At 37.4% G+C, this 20147-nt stretch overlaps 1 pseudogene; it reads right to left on the reverse strand.

Moving 5' to 3' along the window:
- Positions 1 to 206: 206 nt before the first annotated feature.
- On the reverse strand, positions 207 to 507 carry LOC116480174 (ATP synthase subunit g, mitochondrial-like; annotated as a pseudogene).
- Positions 508 to 20147: the final 19640 nt, after the last annotated feature.

Raw genomic sequence — 20147 nt, forward strand, 5'->3', positions numbered from 1 at the left:
AATTGTTATACATGCTAACTCTAATTCTATCCTTAATTTCTCTTAACTTTCCTTTGTCTACCCCCAACCCCCATTTATTTATTTCTTTATGTTGCATAAGGAAGTTTTTTTTTTGACTCATGTTATTCAGATAGCAATCTGATCACACATGGTCCAAGAACACTCAAATAATAAATCAAATATAATTAAATGTTAAAGTTTGGTCTTTAAACATTACAGCCAATGATGCCACACTTGCCTCTGATCTCTCCAATATAAAAGCACATCCACACCTCAGTGGCCACCAAACCATTCAGCACAGCTTCCTTAACTGTGAGCTGTTTGAAACTAACAATGTGAGCACTACTATTTTTTAAGGCTCTGAATAGTTCTATTAGCAGGGGGTGGAGGAACCAGCTCAACCTTGGTGTTATACCAAAATGTGGCCAATCAAGGCTTCAAGTAAGTCATAGCAGCATTCACCAGTGTTGAGGCCTTCACTACAAACTTTGGGACAAATTGGGCCATCGTTCTAAGATGAAACGTTTGTCACCCCAAATGACCAGCTGAATCAGTTTCTTCTAATCTATTTTATGCTGCTTAATTTTCTGCTCAGCTGTGTTTAATCTGCTCATGAACACATCAACTGAGTTTTAAAATGTAAATAAAAATATTTTTTAAAATTCTAGAATATCTGCTTTATCCTTTCTCAGATTTGCTGGGTTACTTTTTATAACTCCTCATAGATATATTAATTCTCCTCTTTAATAAGCATTTTATAATATATACCTAATGATTCTAATATCTTAAGTCTCAATCTATTTTGGCTTTTTTTCTTCTCATGGTGCCTTGTTTCAGTGGGTACATAGTTTTAATTCCGATTTGCTCATTTTTCTTGGGAAATTATTTGTAGGAATGCTTTGAGTCCTTGGGATAAAAATGAAAATAAAGATAAAATCCAGAGATGACTTTTGTTTCTCTCAAATATCCGAGGGAGCTGTGCCTAGGATCATTGTAAACTAAATTTACAGTCTAAGGTCTTTTGGACCACACAGGTGATATGAATTAGAGCTATAAATCTATACAAAGGTTGGCTTACGATTATAACTTTTCAGGGAAGATTTATCCCTTTTGCTCTCTTTGGTATCACTGGCATCAAGACATGTTTCCTTGGAGCCCCCTATAGGTAGTGAAAATAGAAGGTGGGGTGAGCTTACTTCTGATTCACTTTCATTGAGTGTGTAGCCACTTGGGGTCTCAAATTATTGGTTGGGAAGTGTCTCTTATAGGCTTCCTAACCTGGGTTAACTCTGCTTTGTTTTTAATCCACCTGAGTCCATGAGGCTGTGAAAATGAAAACAAGTTTATTGGTTCAGAAACTGTGTCTATGACAAAAGCAGCTTTAGTCCTTTGTTCACTATTTAGATTCTCTCTTCCACTTAGTTTTTGATTGATAATACTTTACTATTTTTTCATATCATACATATTTTTAACATGACATTTTATATTTAACCCAATATTTTAGTTGTTTTCAAAAGGTTAATCCATCCCTTCAAATTCCCTGCCACCATAATATCTGAAATAGAAATCTCCATTTCTTTCTATACTAGTAGTGAATCACTTAATCATATGCAGACTTGTCACATCTCTTGCTTTGTTATTAATAGTTATTGGATTGTATGACATTTTATGTGTATATGCCATCATTCCAATTGCATTGTAAAATGCCCAAAACAAGTTTGTTATGACCTGCATGGCACCTAAACAGTGCTGTTAACATCACCGTTGCCCAGCATATGTTGGCTGATTGAAAAAAATGGGTTACTATTTCTTCAAGGAGTATTCTGCTTTTTATTTATCAATATAGCACCAGTGACCCACTGGCAGTAAGTCATGCTCTTTAAGTTGTTTTCTGTGTCAGTGCTGATCTATCTCTACTCCTAGGTGCCATTTGTCACCAGGGGATTACATTCATGAAAGGAAGGAGATTAGGAAATGTGAGTGTTACTTGTGAGTGTTTGTAAGATGGTAGTGGCAGAGATGGCTAGTTTTCTTCCAAAATCTGTTCTATTTTTCTTCCATTATGATAGGGTTTTTAGCTAGATATCCAACTTCCTAGAAAAATAAAAATATGCTGGCCAGCTTCCTTTGTAGTGAAGTGTTAAATGTGGCTGTATTCTGGTCAATGAAATATAAGTGGAATTATCCTGTGACAGCTTCCAGGATCCTTCAATGTGAGTCAGTTGGTAGGTACCCATGAATGCTTGTTTCCCTTTTCCTCTAACTGGCACAGCATATATGTAAGGCTGCAATTCCATCTCAGACCATGAGTGAGGACAGAATCCATAGGATGCCAGAGCAGAAAGTTGGAAGGAGCCTGGGTCCCTAAGGGCTTTGTGAAACAGGGCTGCTCTACCGTCTTCCTGGATTGTTTACCTCTAAAATTGTTTCTGAAAGACATACCTCTAGCTTGTTTAAGCCACTGTTATTTTGGGTTTCTGATAGTCACTTCTGAATATTATTCTAACAAATCTAGGGATTAAACAGTAAATCCCAGAAATTATGTAGCCAGGAAGTTTGTTTATAAATGTCCAGGGTCCGTGACATAACATTTAGCCACACTTAATTTAGAGATTTTATCAATCCTTAGAAAGGTAGGATTGCATAGTAAATAGTGTAAGCTAACTGTATAATATGTTTTATACATTTAAATTAAATGTATAGTATAGTAATGTTACAGTTTTCAGTATATAGTTTGAGTACCATTATTCTGTAATTTTAAAATTATCTTTTTAATGTCTCCACATTAAATGCCTCCTCTGTAATATTATTGATAATTCTATGGAGTAGATTAAACCACACAGCAAGTATTCTCAGTCTTGGTTGAATTTCATGTCATAATGCAGTGAATGGCTCAGGAACCATGAGACATTTTTTAAAACATAACATGACTAGGTATTTGTGATTTATATTCATGCATATAAATTTTCCCACTAAAACAAAATAAACTGACCAGAGCCATTTCTACAATGTTGATATTTTGTTACACCATTGAAATATTAATATGATTCTCATTTCAGCGACTTTGATTAATTTTATAAAAATAAGAAGGGAAATATAAAGATTTTACCAAATCTTTCAGAAACAGATAATTGCCATGTAATATAGCTATTCTGAGACTTAGAACTGATTCACTCTTCAACTCATTCTATAGGATGGCAAAATGTTGCTGTTGCTTTCAAAAGAAGATAGCCTGCAAATGATAACTAAAGGCAATTTTCACTTATAGACAGATACCAAAGTCTTAAATAAAATAATAGCAAATTGAAATGGCAGTATATAAGTCATGATACATCATGACCAAGTGAGTTTTCTTTTAGGTTGTTGCAAGTTGTGGTTCAATATTAGGTGATAATTGTTTGGCTCTGTGTCCCCACCCAAATCTCACGTTGAATTATGAACTTCAGTGTTGAAGGAGGGGCCTGGTGGGAGGCAATTGGGTCATGGGGGGCAGATTTCCACCTTCCCCCTTGCTGTTCTCCTGATAGTGGGTGAGTTCTCACCAGATTTGATTGTTTAAAAGTCTGTGGCACTTCCCCCTTATCTCTCTCTCTCCTGCTCTGCCGTGGTAAGATGTGCTTGCTTTCCCTTTGCCTTCCACCATGATCGTATGTTTTCCGAAGCCTCTCAGCCATGTTTCCTATACAACCTGAGAACTGTGAGTCAATTAAACCTCCTGTCTTCATGAATTACTGGGGTAGCTCTTCATAGCAGTGTGAGAACAGACTGATACATTAGGAAAGCCACAAAGCTGGGTACAGTGGCTCACATCTGTAATCCTAGAACTTTGGGAAGCTGAAGTAGGAGGATTACTTGAGCCCAGGGGTTTGAAAAGCTACCAGGGTAATGCATTTTACTAATTTTTTTTTTTTTGTGGGGTGGGGGACGTTTTGCTCTGTCTTCCAGGCTGGAGTGCAGTGGCACAATCATGGCTCACTGCAGCCTTGACCTCCTAGGATCAGGCAGTCCTCCCACATCAGCCTCCCAAGTAACTAGGATTAGAAGCATGTGCCACCACACCTAGCTATTTAAAAAATTTTTTTTGTAGAGATGGAGTCTCACTATGTTGCTTAGGCTGGTTTTAACTCCTGGGCTCAAGCAATCCTCCCACCTCAACCTCCCAAAGTGCTGGGATTACAGATGTGAGCTGTGTAATTCTAGCACTTTGGAATTCCAAAGCACTTTGGAGTTCCAGAGTGCTGGAATTACCCAGCCCATTTTACTAATAAATTTAAAGGGTGAGGGGATGATAACTCAATAGATACTGAAAAATCTCTAATCCTAATACAATTTCCCAGAAAGATAGAAATAAAGAAAAAATCCTTTAACTATAGTGTATTTATGAGAGATCTTAAGCATGCATGGATTATACTTAATGTTAAAACATTAGAAATATTTATATTGTAGCTAAGCACAAGACAAGAATATTCACTATAACTGGTAATAGTCTACGTTGGAGAGAAGTCTTGCTCAATTCAATAAATTAAAAAAGTACATTATATAAAGTATATATTTTATAATATTGTTTATATTATACAATGTGTAATAATTTACATGTTTCTATTTTTTTTTTTTTTGGAGACAGAGTCTCGCTCTCTTGCCCAAGCTGGAGTGCAATGGCACCATCTTGGCTCACTGCAACCTCTGCCTACTGAGTTCAAGCAATTCTCCTGCTTCGGCCCCCTGAGTAGTTGAGTAGCTGGGACTACAGGCACATGCCACCATGCCCGGATAATTTTTTTTGTACTTTTAGTAGAGACAGAGTTTCACCATATAGGCCAAGCTAGTCTCAAACTCTTGACCTCAGGTGATCTGCCCGCGTTGGCCTCCCAAAGTGCTGGGGTTCCAGGCAAAGTGCTGGGATTACAGGCATGAGCCACTGCACCCAGCTACATGTTTCTATTACTTATATAAGAAATAGAAATATTATGTAAATATATATTAAATAGCAATATATATTAGAGATTTATATGTTATATATATAATGTGACTATACTTATATAATATCATTGATGCAAAAAGGATAGAGCAATGAGACTCTAATGGAATCTAGAAATATATTCATGATTATATGAAACTTTAAAATGTAATAAAGGTGGCATTCCAGTTTACTTGAGGAATGACTTCCTCAACCAGGCAGAACTCCTGCAATCTAAGAAGGAAAAAACCTGAAGGATTTGACGCTAAAAAACTCAATGAGACAAACAAACAAAAAAAACTGGTTGTGATAAAAGGTAAATTTAAAAGACAAGCAGTAAAGTAGAATGAATATGTATATGTGTGTATAAAAAAGAATTATCCTAATATCCAAAACCATCTTCATGTTAATAATAAAATTAAACTAATAAAGAGAAGGGCGAAGAATTTGAAACACTGACGCATGCACTTCTGAAATGATTTTAACTCCATTATGAATACTGGGGAAATCAAATTAATAAAAATGTTTTCTCCCATAATTTAAAAAAAGTGAAAAAAAATTAATAGTATACAGGTTTGGTGAAACTGGGGAAATGGTAACTCTGAATATACTGTTTGTAGAAATACACATTAGTTAAGACTCTGGTTAATCTATCAGATTTTTAAAATGAGTTTAATTCTTGAACCAAATTTCAACTTCTATGCACATGAGTATTGACTTATGTACTGGTGTAACCAAGTGCCCAATTTTGAAAGTTTTATCCTTTTTCCTTCTTTTTCTTTGTGTTCACTTAACCACTAGGCACCTCCTCACATTGGTAGCATATCTGATTATACGTTTGCTAAAAAGTTCCAGAGGTTAAATCTTGAAACAATGCAAGCACCTGTGGAAATCTCCCACACCAGGAGATTGCTTCAAGGCTACAGTTAATTTACAACCCAGCTGAGCCTAGGGTGATGCCAGCCCATTCACCGGATGGGACAATAACTCAGGACAAGTCATCGAACCAAGTCACAACATAGACCTGCACTGCCTTGTCCCCTGCATATCCTCCCCTTCTCAAACTTCCTCTTTTCAAAATTCTGGCACTGAGCTTGGAAATTTAAAGTGGTTCCATGAAGGCAAGAGCCTGGACCGTTTTCCCCATTACTAGGTTTGGTTCGTAATAATGTTATTCTCCTTCTATGAATTGCTAATTGCTAATTGGTTGTCAAGTGGTGAGCGGCTGAACCTGCATTTGGTAACGCTGGGATATACAGTGCAACAGAACTTATAATCAGGAGTAGTTAAGACTGCTTAAATGTAAATCAATAATAAAATGATTAAATGGAAGTTTTATTTATTTATTTTAGAGACAAGGTCTCGCTCTGTTTACCAAGCTAGAGTACAGTGGCACAATCATAGCTCACTGTGGCTTCAATCTCTGGGCTCAAGGAATCTTCTTGCCTCAGCCTTCTGAGGTGCCAGGATTACTGATGTGCCCCACTATATCCAGCTATTTTTTTTTAATTTCATAGAGATGGGGTCTTACTATGTTGCCCAGGCTAGTGTCAAACTCCAAGCCTTAAGAACTCAGCTCCTTCCACCTCAGCCTCCCGAAGTGCTGGTATTACAGGTGTGAGCTACCCCATCCAGCAAATGGAAACTTTACATAATAGATGTTCTGCTGCAGTTAAAAAGAATTAGGAAATATTTATACAACATATTCCTAAGTGAGAATAAAATAATACTTCAGAACAGTGTGAACAGCATAATTTTATTTATAAAAAATCTATACATATTTCTGTGTGTAAATATATACACTAAAGTACGAACAAAATTTCCATTAATTACCATTTGGGGAGGTTCAATGAAAGAGGTGGAGTGAGAGGAGGGCAACACAGAAAGTGAAATGTGGTATTTACTTTGTAACCTATATAGTTCTGTATTATTTGAATTTTTAAAAAAACCTATAGCCTATACAATTTTTAAAACAATTACAAGATTCAGTATTGACCTTCTCTCTGGTTTAGGGGTATTCCTGCACAAAAAATTCTATTTGTTCATGAATAATTCATATAGCATTCAATGTAGCCATTTTAAGGAAAGCTTGATTGATTATTAGGAATTAAATATACATATCAAATAGTTTTGCAGGAATAAAAGTAGCATAAAATGTTAGCTATTTTTATTATAATAAATATGTATGCACGATATGCAGACAGTGGTTTCACTCCTAGTAGATATACAGTTCTAACAAAGCTATTCGCTTAAATGTAAATACAATTCTTTCAGAAAGTGAAGACTTGGGGTAAGATGTTAGAGCATTTCTGTTTATTTGTTTTATTAGAATCTTAAAGTTCTTGAAAATTAGAGGAGAAAAAAGAGGTTCAAAAGTGTTGACAGAGGCCGGGTGCAGTGGTTCACGCCTGTAATCCCAGCACTTTGGGAAGCCAAGGTGGGTGGATCACGAGGTCAGGAGATCGAGACCATCCTGGCTAACACGGTGAAACCTTGTCTCTACTAAAAATACAAAAAATTAGCCGGGCATGGGGGCGAGTGTCTGTAGTCCCAGCTACTCAGGAGCTGAGGCAGGAGAATGGCATGAACCCCAGAGGCAGAGCTTGCAGTGAGCCGAGATCACACCACTGTGCTCCAGCCTGGGCAACAGAGTGAGACTCCATCTCAAAAAAAAAAAAAAAAAAAAAAAAGTGTTGACAGAAAGAAATAAAAGACTGTAAAATATTTAGAGAACTTTATTCTGAGCCAATACGAGTGACCGTGGCCTGGGGGACAGTCTCAGGAGGTCCTGAGAAAGTGTGCCAAAGATGGTCAAGTTACAGTTTGGTTTTATACATTTTAGGGAGACAGAAATTATACAGAAAGACATAAATCAATACATGTTTAAGGTATACATTGGTTCACCCCAGAAAGATGGGACATCTTCAAAGGGAGTGTTGTGGGGGGTGGGGTGTCTTACTGGTCACAGGTGAATTCAAAGATTTTTTTGATTGGCCACTGGTTGGAAGAGTTAAGCTTTGTCTAAAGACCTAAAGTCAGTAGAAAGAAATGCCTGACTTAAGATAAGGGAGATTGTGGAAGCCAGGGTTCTCGTTATGTAGATGAAGCTTCCAGATAGCAGGCTTCAGAAACAATGGGTGGTAAATGTCTTTTTTTCTGACCTTAAAAGATGCTAAACTCTTAGTTAATATCTTTTAGATCCAGGAAAGGATTACCTTCGTTAATGAAGATTCTCTACAGATGCACCATTTCCCCCGCTAAAGATGGTTTTGCATGGCCATTTTAAAATATGTCGGAGAAATATATTTTGGAGTAAAATATTTTTATTTCCTTCAGCATCTGCCATCTGTAATGTGATGCTATACCAGAGTCAGGTTGAAATTTGGTATCTTATTGCCAAAGAGTCTTTTTTGTCAGTCTTAGACCCTCTATTTTAATGTCAGTGGTGGTCAGTTGTGCCTAAATTCCAAAAGGGAGGGAGTGTATCAGGGTGTGTCTGGCCACCCTTCCTGTCAAGGCTGGGAATTTAGTTTTTCAGGTTTCCTTCGGCCCACAGCAGGTCCATTCAGTTGGTTGTGGGGGACTTAGGATTTTATTTTTGGTTTACAGAAGATTAGTACAGGAGCAGTTCCTTGAATGTTTCATATTCTGCTAGCTCCAAAAATCCACCAGAAGGAACAAATTCCCTTCACTTACTGGCTGTTTTCATCAGGTTAGGAATAAGAAGCTCCAATAAGTTCTGTTCAAGGAATTGTTGCTACTGGAATTCCCGTTGTGTTTTTACTACTTGGTGGAAGCAGGTGTTCGTCATGTGAATAGGAATGGTGGCTCTTGTTTTTTGACACCATTAACTAATGTCCCAGAAAGTCAAGGTTTTCACTTGAAAGAAAATGCAACTTAAATTGGAGAATGGTAATACCCAGTGAAGCTGTTGAGAACTTTCCAAGTTACATGGAAAAAGAGGTAAAGGACTTTAAAAAAAGGTACTGTGATATATACCCTGAGGGAAGCTGTGATAGGTCATTTGATGTTAGGTGAAGGCAAAACGTTTCTTTTTTTATGATTGGAGAAAACAAACAGATGAAACATGTGCATGAATTATATTTTCACTATTCACTGCTGATGGATTCAACTTCATGTTGATTCCACTTATGAAGCCTAAACCAATTTTCCCTTTTGTGACAAGAGCTCTGCCAGTGTGCAGTGGCTCTAATAGCTCTTGGGGAGATAGATTAGTGTGTAGAATGCAAAATGAGGCCATAATGTTGACTCAGGAAGACCTAAATTTTCAACATTTTGAAATTTCAGCATCTGTGAAAATTGAAGCCAGAGAGGCAGCACTGACTTCTTTTTTTTCTTTTCTTTTCTTTTTTTTTTTTTTGAGACAGGATCTCACTCTGTTGCCCAGGCTAGAGTGTATGATGCTCATTACAGACTCAACCTCCCGGGCTCAAGTGATCCTCCCACCTCAGCCTCCCCAGTAGCTGGGACCACAGGTGCAAGCCACCACAACCAACTAATTTTTCTATTTTTTGTGGAGACAAGGTTTTGCCATGTTGCCCAGGCTGGTTTCGAATTCCTCAGCTCAAGTGACCTACCTGCCTTGGCTTCCCAAAGTGCTGGGACTACAGAGCATTGACTTACTGTAAAATGCTGTTAGAAGGAAGTCCATTAAGGAAAAGCCTCAACAGAATAGAAGAAAGTGAAAGCTTAGCAAGCAGAAACACATGTCTAGGTAATTTTATTAAATGTGGGATTTCAGGTGAGGAGTATGTGTGTAGTACACACTCAGAGACATATCATGGCTGTAAGATCAATGATAGCCATAAGGCCCACTAAGCATCTTGAAGAGCCTATAATACATGTCGCTTAGCAGTGTCATACAATCTGACTTGGGGGTTTCTAACCCTGGCATGGGAATTTCCAGGAGACAAGGCCACCTCAGCACAGATGTAACTTTTATAAACCTTAAAACAATACTTACCTTTACAAGAATAGTCTAAACTCCCTTTATGAAAGAAACACCTGGTAACTGACTTGCACTGAATACAGGTACAGGAGAGGGAAAAGGATCCCCCAAACCATGAGAACTGTCGCTGGATGGAGACTCTCCAGGTCAGTCGGTCATCTGACCCCATGATGGTACCTGGCTGTCCCTGGCTCATGTCACCGGCCAGCTCCTGCTATCCATCTTTTAAGTGTGCTACCAAGAATAAACCACTTGATACTATGAGCCGAGATCACGCCATTGCACTGCAGCCTGGGCAATGAGACTGAGACTCCATCTCAAAAAAATAAAATAAAATAAAATAAAAAATAAACCACCTGAGCATCACATGTGCTCTAAGACTCATCTTTGGTTCAAATCGAACTGAATGGAAGAAGTCACCCCTGGGGAAGTGAGTTTACTAGGATCACTCGGAACCTCTGAACATGACAGTCTGAAACAAACAAACAGAGAATCAGATGAGGAAACTGAGAACAAGGGAGGTAAAAAAAAAAAAAAAAAAAAAAAAAAAATTAGCTCTTCCTTCATTGCTGATACTTCAAGGGCAACTTTCTGGTACTCAGCACAGAAGTCTTTTTGCTACATCCAGTCCTTCTTTAGCATAAAGAGAGCACCTTCTCAAACGGGGCACTCAAGCAGGTCAGCAAGGGAATCTCTAAGAATGGAAACATGATGAGCAGTAAGGAGCATGGTAATACAATATGTTGATCAGCATGAGTGGTGAAAGTAGATTTAGGGATGGAGCATGGATGGAAGCTTCTTTTCTGGACCTGGGTGAAATATAATTTTGAAAGCCATATCAACTAATATCAAGATAAAATCAGAATATTAAATAAATCGAGATGCAAATACTTATGACAGATTCTACATCTTGCAAAAAAAATTCTTATAGAGAACAGTGGCTATTTAAATAATTTTCTGTGTTCCTGTGTAGGTAGTTTGATTGTAAGGAAGCATTACAAATATCCCTGGCCTATGTTAAATGTACATTTGGGCTCAGAATATATTTGCCATCCCTTTTTGACAATCTTTGCTTTTCATTAATGGGCACAGAGAGATGGCTATTAAGTAGCATGGAAAAAAAAAAACCACACTTCTTCCACTTTAATTTTTATGGAAGTTGTTTGAACCTAATTATGTAGCTAATTCATTAATGAATTCAATATGCATTTATTGAGTGCCTATTTTGTACCAGATACTGTGCTGGGGAAGGAGTGGTAAATAAGGCAATAATAGTCCCTTGTCATTATAGAGTTTTCAGTCTGGTGGAATTTAGTATAATAGTACAATGTCTCCTTATGAGAATTTTTTAGATAATTACTTGTACTGTATATAAAATAAATACATAGTGTTAATGGAAAATACAGGAAAAGATAAAAATATTCAAGGCATATGAAAATATTACATCTCTTAATACCATCTCTTGGAGATAACCGTTGCAAAAGTTTTGACGTATTACTTTCAAATTATTTTTTTTGAGAACATGGAGATCTATACATTGAGACACATATACATTTATCTATCTTTCTATCTGTTCATCATCTAACCACCCATTTCTCAACACACATATGCAGACACACACAGGACACACACAGACACAACCATTTTGTTAAATGCATAAAATTAAAAGAATACAAAGAATATTCTTGGCTAGCTCGATGCCTTAATGTACCTTCTCTATTATAATTATAGATTCCTTTTTGAAAAATAATGTTCCCTTTCAGGTCCCAAAAGTCCAGTCATGTCTAAATCAAAACTTCAATTTCTCATTCAAACCAAAGCTTCTCTCATCCACTCTACCTATTTTGACCCATTATGGCTCAAAGATGTCTATGAAAGGAGTCAAACTCTAACATGTTTGAAGAGATTTATTCTGAGCCAAATATGAGGACCATAACCCATGACACAGCCCCAGGAGATCCTGAGAACATGTGCCCAAGGTGGTTGGACTGCAGCTTGGTTTTAGGGAGACATAAGACATCAATCAATACATGTTACATGTCCATTGGTCGATCCAGAAAAGTGGAACACTTTGAAGGGGAGTGGGGTTAGAGTGGTTCCAGGTCATAGGTGGATTCAAAGATTTTCTGATTGGCAATTGGTGGAAGAGTTAAGTTGTTATCTGAAGACTGGGAATCACTAGAAAGGTGTGTCTGGGTTAATATAAGGGATTGTGGGGACCAAAGTTTTTGTCATGCAGAGGAAGCTTCCAGGTAGCAGGCTTCAGACAGAATAGATTGTAAATATTTCTCATCAGACTTAAAAATAGTGCCAGACTCTTAGTTAATTCTCTCCTGAATCAGGAAAAAGATCTGCAAAGGGAAGACAATTCTCTACAGAATGCAGATTTTTTCCCCACAAGAGACAGCTTTGCAGGGTCATTTCAAAATGTGTCAAAGAAATATATTTTGAGGTAAAATACTTTGATTTCTTTCAGGGCCTGCTGTCTGTCATATTGATATCTTATTGCTATAAAGAGTCCATTTGTCAGTCTTAAGGTCTCTATTTTGTGTTAATGTGGGTCAGCTGTGCCTGAATTCCAAAGGGAGGAAGGGATAATGAGGCATGTCTGACTCCTCCTTGACATCATGGCCTGAACTATCTTTTCAGGTTAACTTTGGAAAGCCCTTGGCCTAGAGGAGGTGTCCATTCACTTGGCTGAGGGGTTTAGAATTTTATTTTTTGTTTACAAGGACCTAGAATGAGGAAGGGGAGCATGACTTCATCCATCTACTCTTCTCATCCTGTGCATCTTAGGATTCAAGCAAGGGAAGGGAGATTCGAGGAAAAGAGACAAAATCTAAGATGTCTAGTACTATTTTAATTCTGTCTTGACTAATACTGGTTGTTAGCCATATTCTCCATTTTGGAAGGTGTCCAAATATTGATACTGATTCGGATGGAATTCTGTTTCTTTAGAACCATTCTGCAACTGCATGTGTGTACGCACACACTTTTGCATGCACACATGCAGACAGACACACATTTTTAGCTTCTGTTCTAATTGTTCCCTAATACAGACCTCTCTCTGGCTGACTTCTTAAAATGTCCTTCCTCTCTGCACCAAAAGCAGCTTATCAGAACCCTCAACTGCCTTGTACTGTCTCTCTTGGGTGCGGAGAATCCACAGTACCAAGTAGCCCTCAGGAATCTCAGGCTTTCTTGCCTTGCTAAATTATTGAAGTACAGGCTATGCCCCATGACTATCCTTTGACCTTACTTTGCTAACTCAGGTGACTCCAAACCATTAACTGCTTTGTTTTCTGATTGGAAATCAGGCTCCAGTCACCTCAGATTCCAAGAGAAACACATCAAGCTCTGTCATGAACTTTCACTTTATTTCAGTCCTATGGCAACAATGGGGCCTACCATTCCACAGGGTTGGGCCTCCGAGGGATGCCTGTCTCCCCATCTTGTGGACATCCTGCCTCCCTATGTGTGTTTCTTTTTGGAGCATTTAAGGAAGGGCTTGAGGGGAGAGAAAATGCTATTGTACTCCCTTTAAAGTTGACTACTTTTCTCTCTTAAAGGTGCTCTTTAATCGACTTTTGAACTTTAGACTTCGCTTAAGTAGGTTAGAGGTGGTGGGAGTTGATAACTGCTGGACCAGTTCTGCTCTCTTCTCAGAATCCTTCATGAATAGGTCTAACATCTCTCTTTAGAATACGGGTTATTTATAACCCATTGTTCTCAGTTTTGGGGTTTCAGCCAAAATTCTAAGACAACAGGAAGAGTTCTATTCAAATTCCTGTTTGTATGTATATTTATATATGTATATATATATACACACAAAGTTGATTTCACATTGCTTATCATGTAATTTTTAACCCTTTAATACTCATAATTTTATCATGAGCACTTAATCGTATCATTGCATCTTTTTGAAAATGTCATATTAAATCTTTAGTTACACATTATTTTATTACATAAAAGTATCATTATTTCTCCTTTTGCTTGCTTAAAATATTCATTTTAAAAATTTGATTGTAATGGTAATACACACTCATTACAGATATTTGGAAAAATACAGAAAAGTGCAAAGAAGATAATGACAATAATTTGTAATCCTTTGAAAAATAGCTACTTGAATTTTGGTATGTTTCCTTCTGGGTTTTCTCCTCCTCAATAAATATAGAGAAATGGATAGATGTAGATATCAAGATAGTTTAATATATATATGTAAGTGTATATATGCACATAAAGCACATTTAACCCCATTAATACTTTGTATTATCATATATCAGCATTTAAAAATAAATGAAATTCTTACTGTATATAGTTTTGTGTCCTTTTACTTTCTATTTTTATCTTTCTTCTTTTGATCTTTCTTTGGTTTTTCTTCATATCTGAGGAAATATTTTAAGAAACTAACTTTGTATTATTATAAAATAATACATATCAATTATAAAAAAGCCTAGGAGGTACAGCTTGGCAAAAAAAAATATTAACTTTTTGGTATTCGTCCAGTCTGAATCTATCAGTGTTTGGATAGAAATGAGATTACAATATTATCAACACCCAAATCTTATTAGCTAAAGAACACCAGACTTCTGCAAAGTTCTCTCTCCTATTCCTGCTCACTCTGATTATTGATAGGCATTCCTCACATTGGAACATTGATAGATTTCACTTGCACTACTCGGTCATCTATTGGTAACAACTGTCTGGTGCACGCTTGTGATGAGAGGACCTAACAAGCCATGCTCCTCTAGAAAGCCTGGCAGGTGGGGGCAATATTGGCTGCCATTATCTTTTAGGACCCAGAACCACTAATTTTACCCAGCTGGGAGCCTGATCCAGTTTGTTTTACCAAGCTCCTTCTCTCTTTAGGGTTCTCTCAGGGATCCATACTGTTTCCCTGAAATCTGGACTTTGCATTATCACCCTTTCACCTCCTATAGTCTGAGAGTTATATCTGTACATGTGTGCAACCCAATTGTAGACACGGTTCACAATATACTCCTTCCCAGAGGTGACTCCACTCTGTGGTAATTCACCAGAAGTTAAGAGAGGGGTTGGCACAGACAGTACTTTGTTACACACACAAACACCCACACCTACTTATAGTTATGGGATAATTTTTATAATACATATAATATTTATACAATGTATTTTTCTGGAAGTGTTTACTATAAAAAATCTTATATCTTTAAGTATTTTTATATGTATACATATGTGTATATGGTGGTTTTACAGATATATCCACAGATCCTTCTATACTCCTCCACCTGAGAGGTGAAGCTTAATTATCCTTCCCTTGAATATGGGCTGGACTTAGTGGCTTGCTTCTAGTAATAGGATGTCACTTCTAATATTAGATAATAAAAGGCTGTCCTTGTATCTTAAGCATGTCCTCTCTCTCTTTCTCTCTCTCTCCTCTCTGGGGAAAGGAAGATTGTAAACAGTCCTAGGGAAAGGTCCATATGGTGAAGAAATGAAGTCTTTTGTAATTTTCCTGGGTGTGGAAGAGGTTCCCTCAGCTTCAGTCACATCTCCAGGGACTGTATCCTTGACCAACAACTTGACTGTAATTTCATAAGAAACCGTGTACCAGATACACCCAGCCAAGCTATTCCCAGATTCTTGACTCAAAGCAACTGGGAGAGAAGAAATATTTGTTGTTTTAAGCTGCTTAGCTTTAGAATAACTTGTTTTACAGTAACGGATAACTAATATAGGATAAATAAATGATAGATATGTAAGTTATAAAGAAGGTATCAATTACAAATCTATGTCCTTCTACTCAACTTGTAACAAGCTTTGCCATTCAGTATATTATGAACACTTTTTTATTTCATTAAATTTATGCTGTAACGTTCTTTTAAAATTAGTACTAGTATTCTATGGTATAAATATAATAAAGTTCACTGGACCCCAATACTATATTTTGGATGCTCGATCAACTTATAATTATTGTTCTTATTAACAGTACTGTGATGAACATTAATAACTGTATAGGCAGTATTTTTAGTTGTAAGCAACAGAAACATTTTCTAGCTGATTTAAATAGGAAAAGAATTTATTAAAATGTATTCGATAGAAAATTACCTCAAATTAAAAAGTGAAAACCCTGAAAAACAAGAGAAAATATATTAGAAAATGGGAAAAAAGTACTATATGGCTCTATGGGGTCTAAACAGCTGTGGAAAGCATCAAAATAATGTTGTAGAATCTCTCCAAAGAGGAAAACAAATCCACCTCCAACCCTTAAATGCTGATCCCGCACCACCAACACTCAGTGGTCGTAGCAGCACCACTGCTGCAATTGCCCCAGGAACTATTCTTGTTTAAGAGACCATGATTGCCAGAGAGGATTCTCTTGGTCCTGTTCCTTTCTGATAGTACCTCCTGAGTTTGGGGTTGGTGAGTATGACTGGTGGAGCCTTCGTCACAGGCTCATGCCCTGCAAGGGAGAAGGGAAAAGCGAGAACTTGGCAGTTTTCATTTCTATAGTGAGAGATAGGTTGTGTCCTCACTGAGAAGGCTGTTTGGATACTGAGAAGTGAAGAAGAGTGCCAAATGTCTGCTGAAATCCATGTTGGCATGTGCAACATCAACTCAAACCATTTTTTCAATAATTAAAAAAAATTCTTCGTGCAAAGTAATGCAACTAACCTGCATGTATCCAAAATGCATTTGCCTCCTCCCTCTAAGGGGAGCAACACAAAATCTTATTCATCACTACATCCTGACAAACTCATTTTTCTTCTAGTTAATTTGTAATCCGTTTTAATCCTATGGGCCAAATTGAAACGTTGTTCAGCACCAGCATGTCCTACATAAAATAGTAAGAAAAAAGGATTGGAAAGAAGAGAGAAGTTAACCATATAATCACAAGAAAGGAAGAAAATACAAGTTGTAGCAATCCTATTTTCCGTAACTGGTCATGAAGCTGAAGTTACTAAGTATAACTTTTCTGCTCTATTATTCCTTTCATGTATCTATTTTTTCTATTCAGCTGCCACCTCAGCTCTTCAAGATTCTTTACCTGATGGAGTGTCCCAAACGTTCATTCTTGACGAATCTTAACCTTTGGTTGTCTTTTCTACACAGATGCTGTGGTCTCCCAGTTAATTTTATCAATGAACATGTTAGTACCCAGAAGCATCTCAGGGCATTCTTTGAGTTCCATCCATATTTCTTACTTTCCTAATTGCATAGCAGTACTTCTAATTTCTTTTGACAGTCAGGATCAATCTCAAAAGTCAACACCAACATTCCCTTTATCCCCTATTCACTTAGATGTATAAAGAACCTGAACTGGCCAGGTGGCATTGCCCACTTACAATTCCAAGTTCCACCGTTGTATTAAATATCTCTGATATAAGCATTCCTGCCTTGGCTACCAAGACAACAAAACCCATCGCACCCAGAGTTTCATAAATGGAAAGCTGGAAGTTTTTAGTGCCTGTATTTTGGGTAGAACCTTCTGTAATCCAGGATTTGCCCCTTTTCAGTCAATTGATTGTAGGTAGCTCTTCATGATACCTTAGGTAAGAATGGAGGAAGGGATGGTAATGAGCCTCCAAACTTAACTTGTGCCTTCAGAACCTAATCAAGTTCAGTTCTGTGTGCTCATTTCTATTTGAAAAGGGAACCCCTGGGGCACACCTGACTTTACAGACAAGTGGATTATATTATCAAATTTATAATGTGGAGTTCCATTGTCCATGATCACGTTTTCTTGTAAACAGGTACCTGGGAGAAGCCAGGATCCGTTATTCGAAATAAGCATGACACTTGAGAAAGTGGTAAAGATTCTGCTCACAAAGATTTATGGTTTCTGCTGTGATTCTCCTATCGGAGCTGGCTGTCAACCATTGGAATATCACTGGGTTTTCTGGGCAGAAGGCAAAGTAGTGGAGCTGGTTCTAGTACAGCCTGATCAGCTGAAGCGCCTTCTCTTCCTCTGGGACCTTACTCAATACTGGCACCTGTTAGCATGTCTCATAAATGCTCAGATGGTATATGCAAAATAGTTTTATTTTCTCTCCTGAAACTAAAATAGTCAAGTGTTGTGCCCTTCTGTAGTGGGCACAAATTATTCCACCTTGTCATTCCCTTTGTATGAGAGAGACTAAGTCCCCCTAAAAATATATTTTAAAGAAGTTAATATGAGGCTTCTATTTTTTTTGGTTTTATCTCCAATCTTCTGCTGGATATAAATTTTACCCAGGTATGTTTTACCTAAGGCTTCTACTATTTTCCATTCTGTACAGTTTATAGTTATATTATTAATAGAATGAACCAGAACAATGTTTGTAGGATGTTGAGAGAATCTACCTCTCTAGAGGTAATTCAGCTTACCTGTTATCAAAACTCATAAGAAGTGAACTTGCCCAAATGTAGGAAATCTCAAGAGAGTGACTCATGTCTGTTATAATAATGAACAATTCTGCTTAGGTCTGAACTTACAATCAGGGAGAAGTAACAACTCAAAGCACTTACTGGTTTGAAGGAAACTGAGCCATACGAGTACAGGCATATGTCAGGGATATTGCAGGTTCGGCCCCAAACCACCACAAGGAAGTGAATATCACAATAAAGCGAGTCATATAAATATTTTGGTTTCTCAGTGCCTATAAAAGTTATGTTTACACCAAACTATAGTCTATGAAGTATGTGATAGCATTATGTCTAAAAAATGTACAAACCTTAAATAAAAATACTTCATTGCTTAAAAATACCAATGATTATCTAGCCTTCAGCAAGTTGTAATCTTTTTGCTGGTGTAGAGTTTTGCCTTGAGGTTGATCGACGGCTGCTAGCTGATCAGGGTGGTAATTACTGATAATGGCGGTGATGGGGGTGGTTGTAGCAATTTCTTCAGATAAGGCAACAGTGAAGTTTGCTGCATTGATTGACTCTTCCTGTCCGGAAAGATTTCTCTGTAACATGTGATGCTGTTTGATAACATCTTACTCTCATAAAACTTCTTTCAAAATTGGAGTCAATCCTCTCAAACCCTGCCACTTCTGCATCAACTAAGTTTATGTAATATTAAATCCTTTGTCATCATTTCAGCAGTGTTCACAGCATCTTCACCAGGAGTAGATTCATTCTCAAGAAACTACTTTCTTTGCTCATCCGAAAAGAAAACTCCTCAGCTGTTCAAGTTTTATCATGATATTGCAGCAATTCATTCACATCTTCGGGCCCCACTTCTAATTCTAGCTCTGTTGCTATTTCCACCCCATCTGCAGTGACTTCCTTCACTAAATTCTTGAACCCCTCAAAGTCATCCGCAAGAGTTGGAATCAACTTCTTATAAACTCCCATTAATGTTGATATTTTGACTTCTTCCCATGCATCACGAATATTTTTCATGGCATCTAGAATGATGAATCTTTTCCAGAGGGTTTTCAATTTACTTTGCCCTGATCCATCAGAGAATCACTTTCCATGGCAGCTCTAGCCTTACAAAATGTATTTCTTAAATAATAAAACTTGAAAGTCAAAATTACTCCTTGATCCATGGGATGCAGAATGAATGTTATGTTAGCAGGCATGAATATAACATGAATCTGCTTTTATATCTCTGTCAGAGCTCTTGGGTAACTGGATGCATGGTCAATGAACAGTAATATTTTGAAATGAATCTTTTTTTCCTGAGCAGTAGGTCTCCATAGTGGGTTTAAAATATTCAGTAAACCATACTTTAAACAGACGTGCTGTCATATAGGCTTTGTTATTCCATTTCTAGAGCACAGGCAGAATAGATTCAGCATCATTCTTAAGGGCCTTAGGATTTTCAGGATGATAAATGAACATTGGCTACAACTTCAAGACATCAGCTGCATTAGCCTCTAACAAGAGAGTCAGCCTGTCCTTTGATGCTTTGGAGCTAGGCATTGACTTCTCTTCTCTAGCTAGGAAAAGTCCTACATGGCATCTTTTTCCAATACAAGGCCGTTTTGTGTACACAGAAAATCCGTTGTTTAGTGTAGCCACCTTCATCAGTTATCTTAGCTAGAGCTTCTAGTTAACTTGCTTCACCTTGCACCGTTATGTTACGGAGACTTCTTTGTTTAAACCTCATGAATCGACCTCTGCTAGCTTCAAACTTTTCTTCTGTAGCTTCCTCCCTCTCTCAGACTTTATTGAACCTAAAAGAGTTAGGACCTTACTTTGGATTAGGCTTTGGCTTAAGAGAGTGTTGTGGCTAGTTTGATCTTCTATACA

Source organism: Hylobates moloch, unplaced genomic scaffold, assembly GCF_009828535.3.
Source record: "Hylobates moloch isolate HMO894 unplaced genomic scaffold, HMol_V3 SCAFFOLD_3, whole genome shotgun sequence".
NCBI lineage: Eukaryota > Metazoa > Chordata > Mammalia > Primates > Hylobatidae > Hylobates > Hylobates moloch.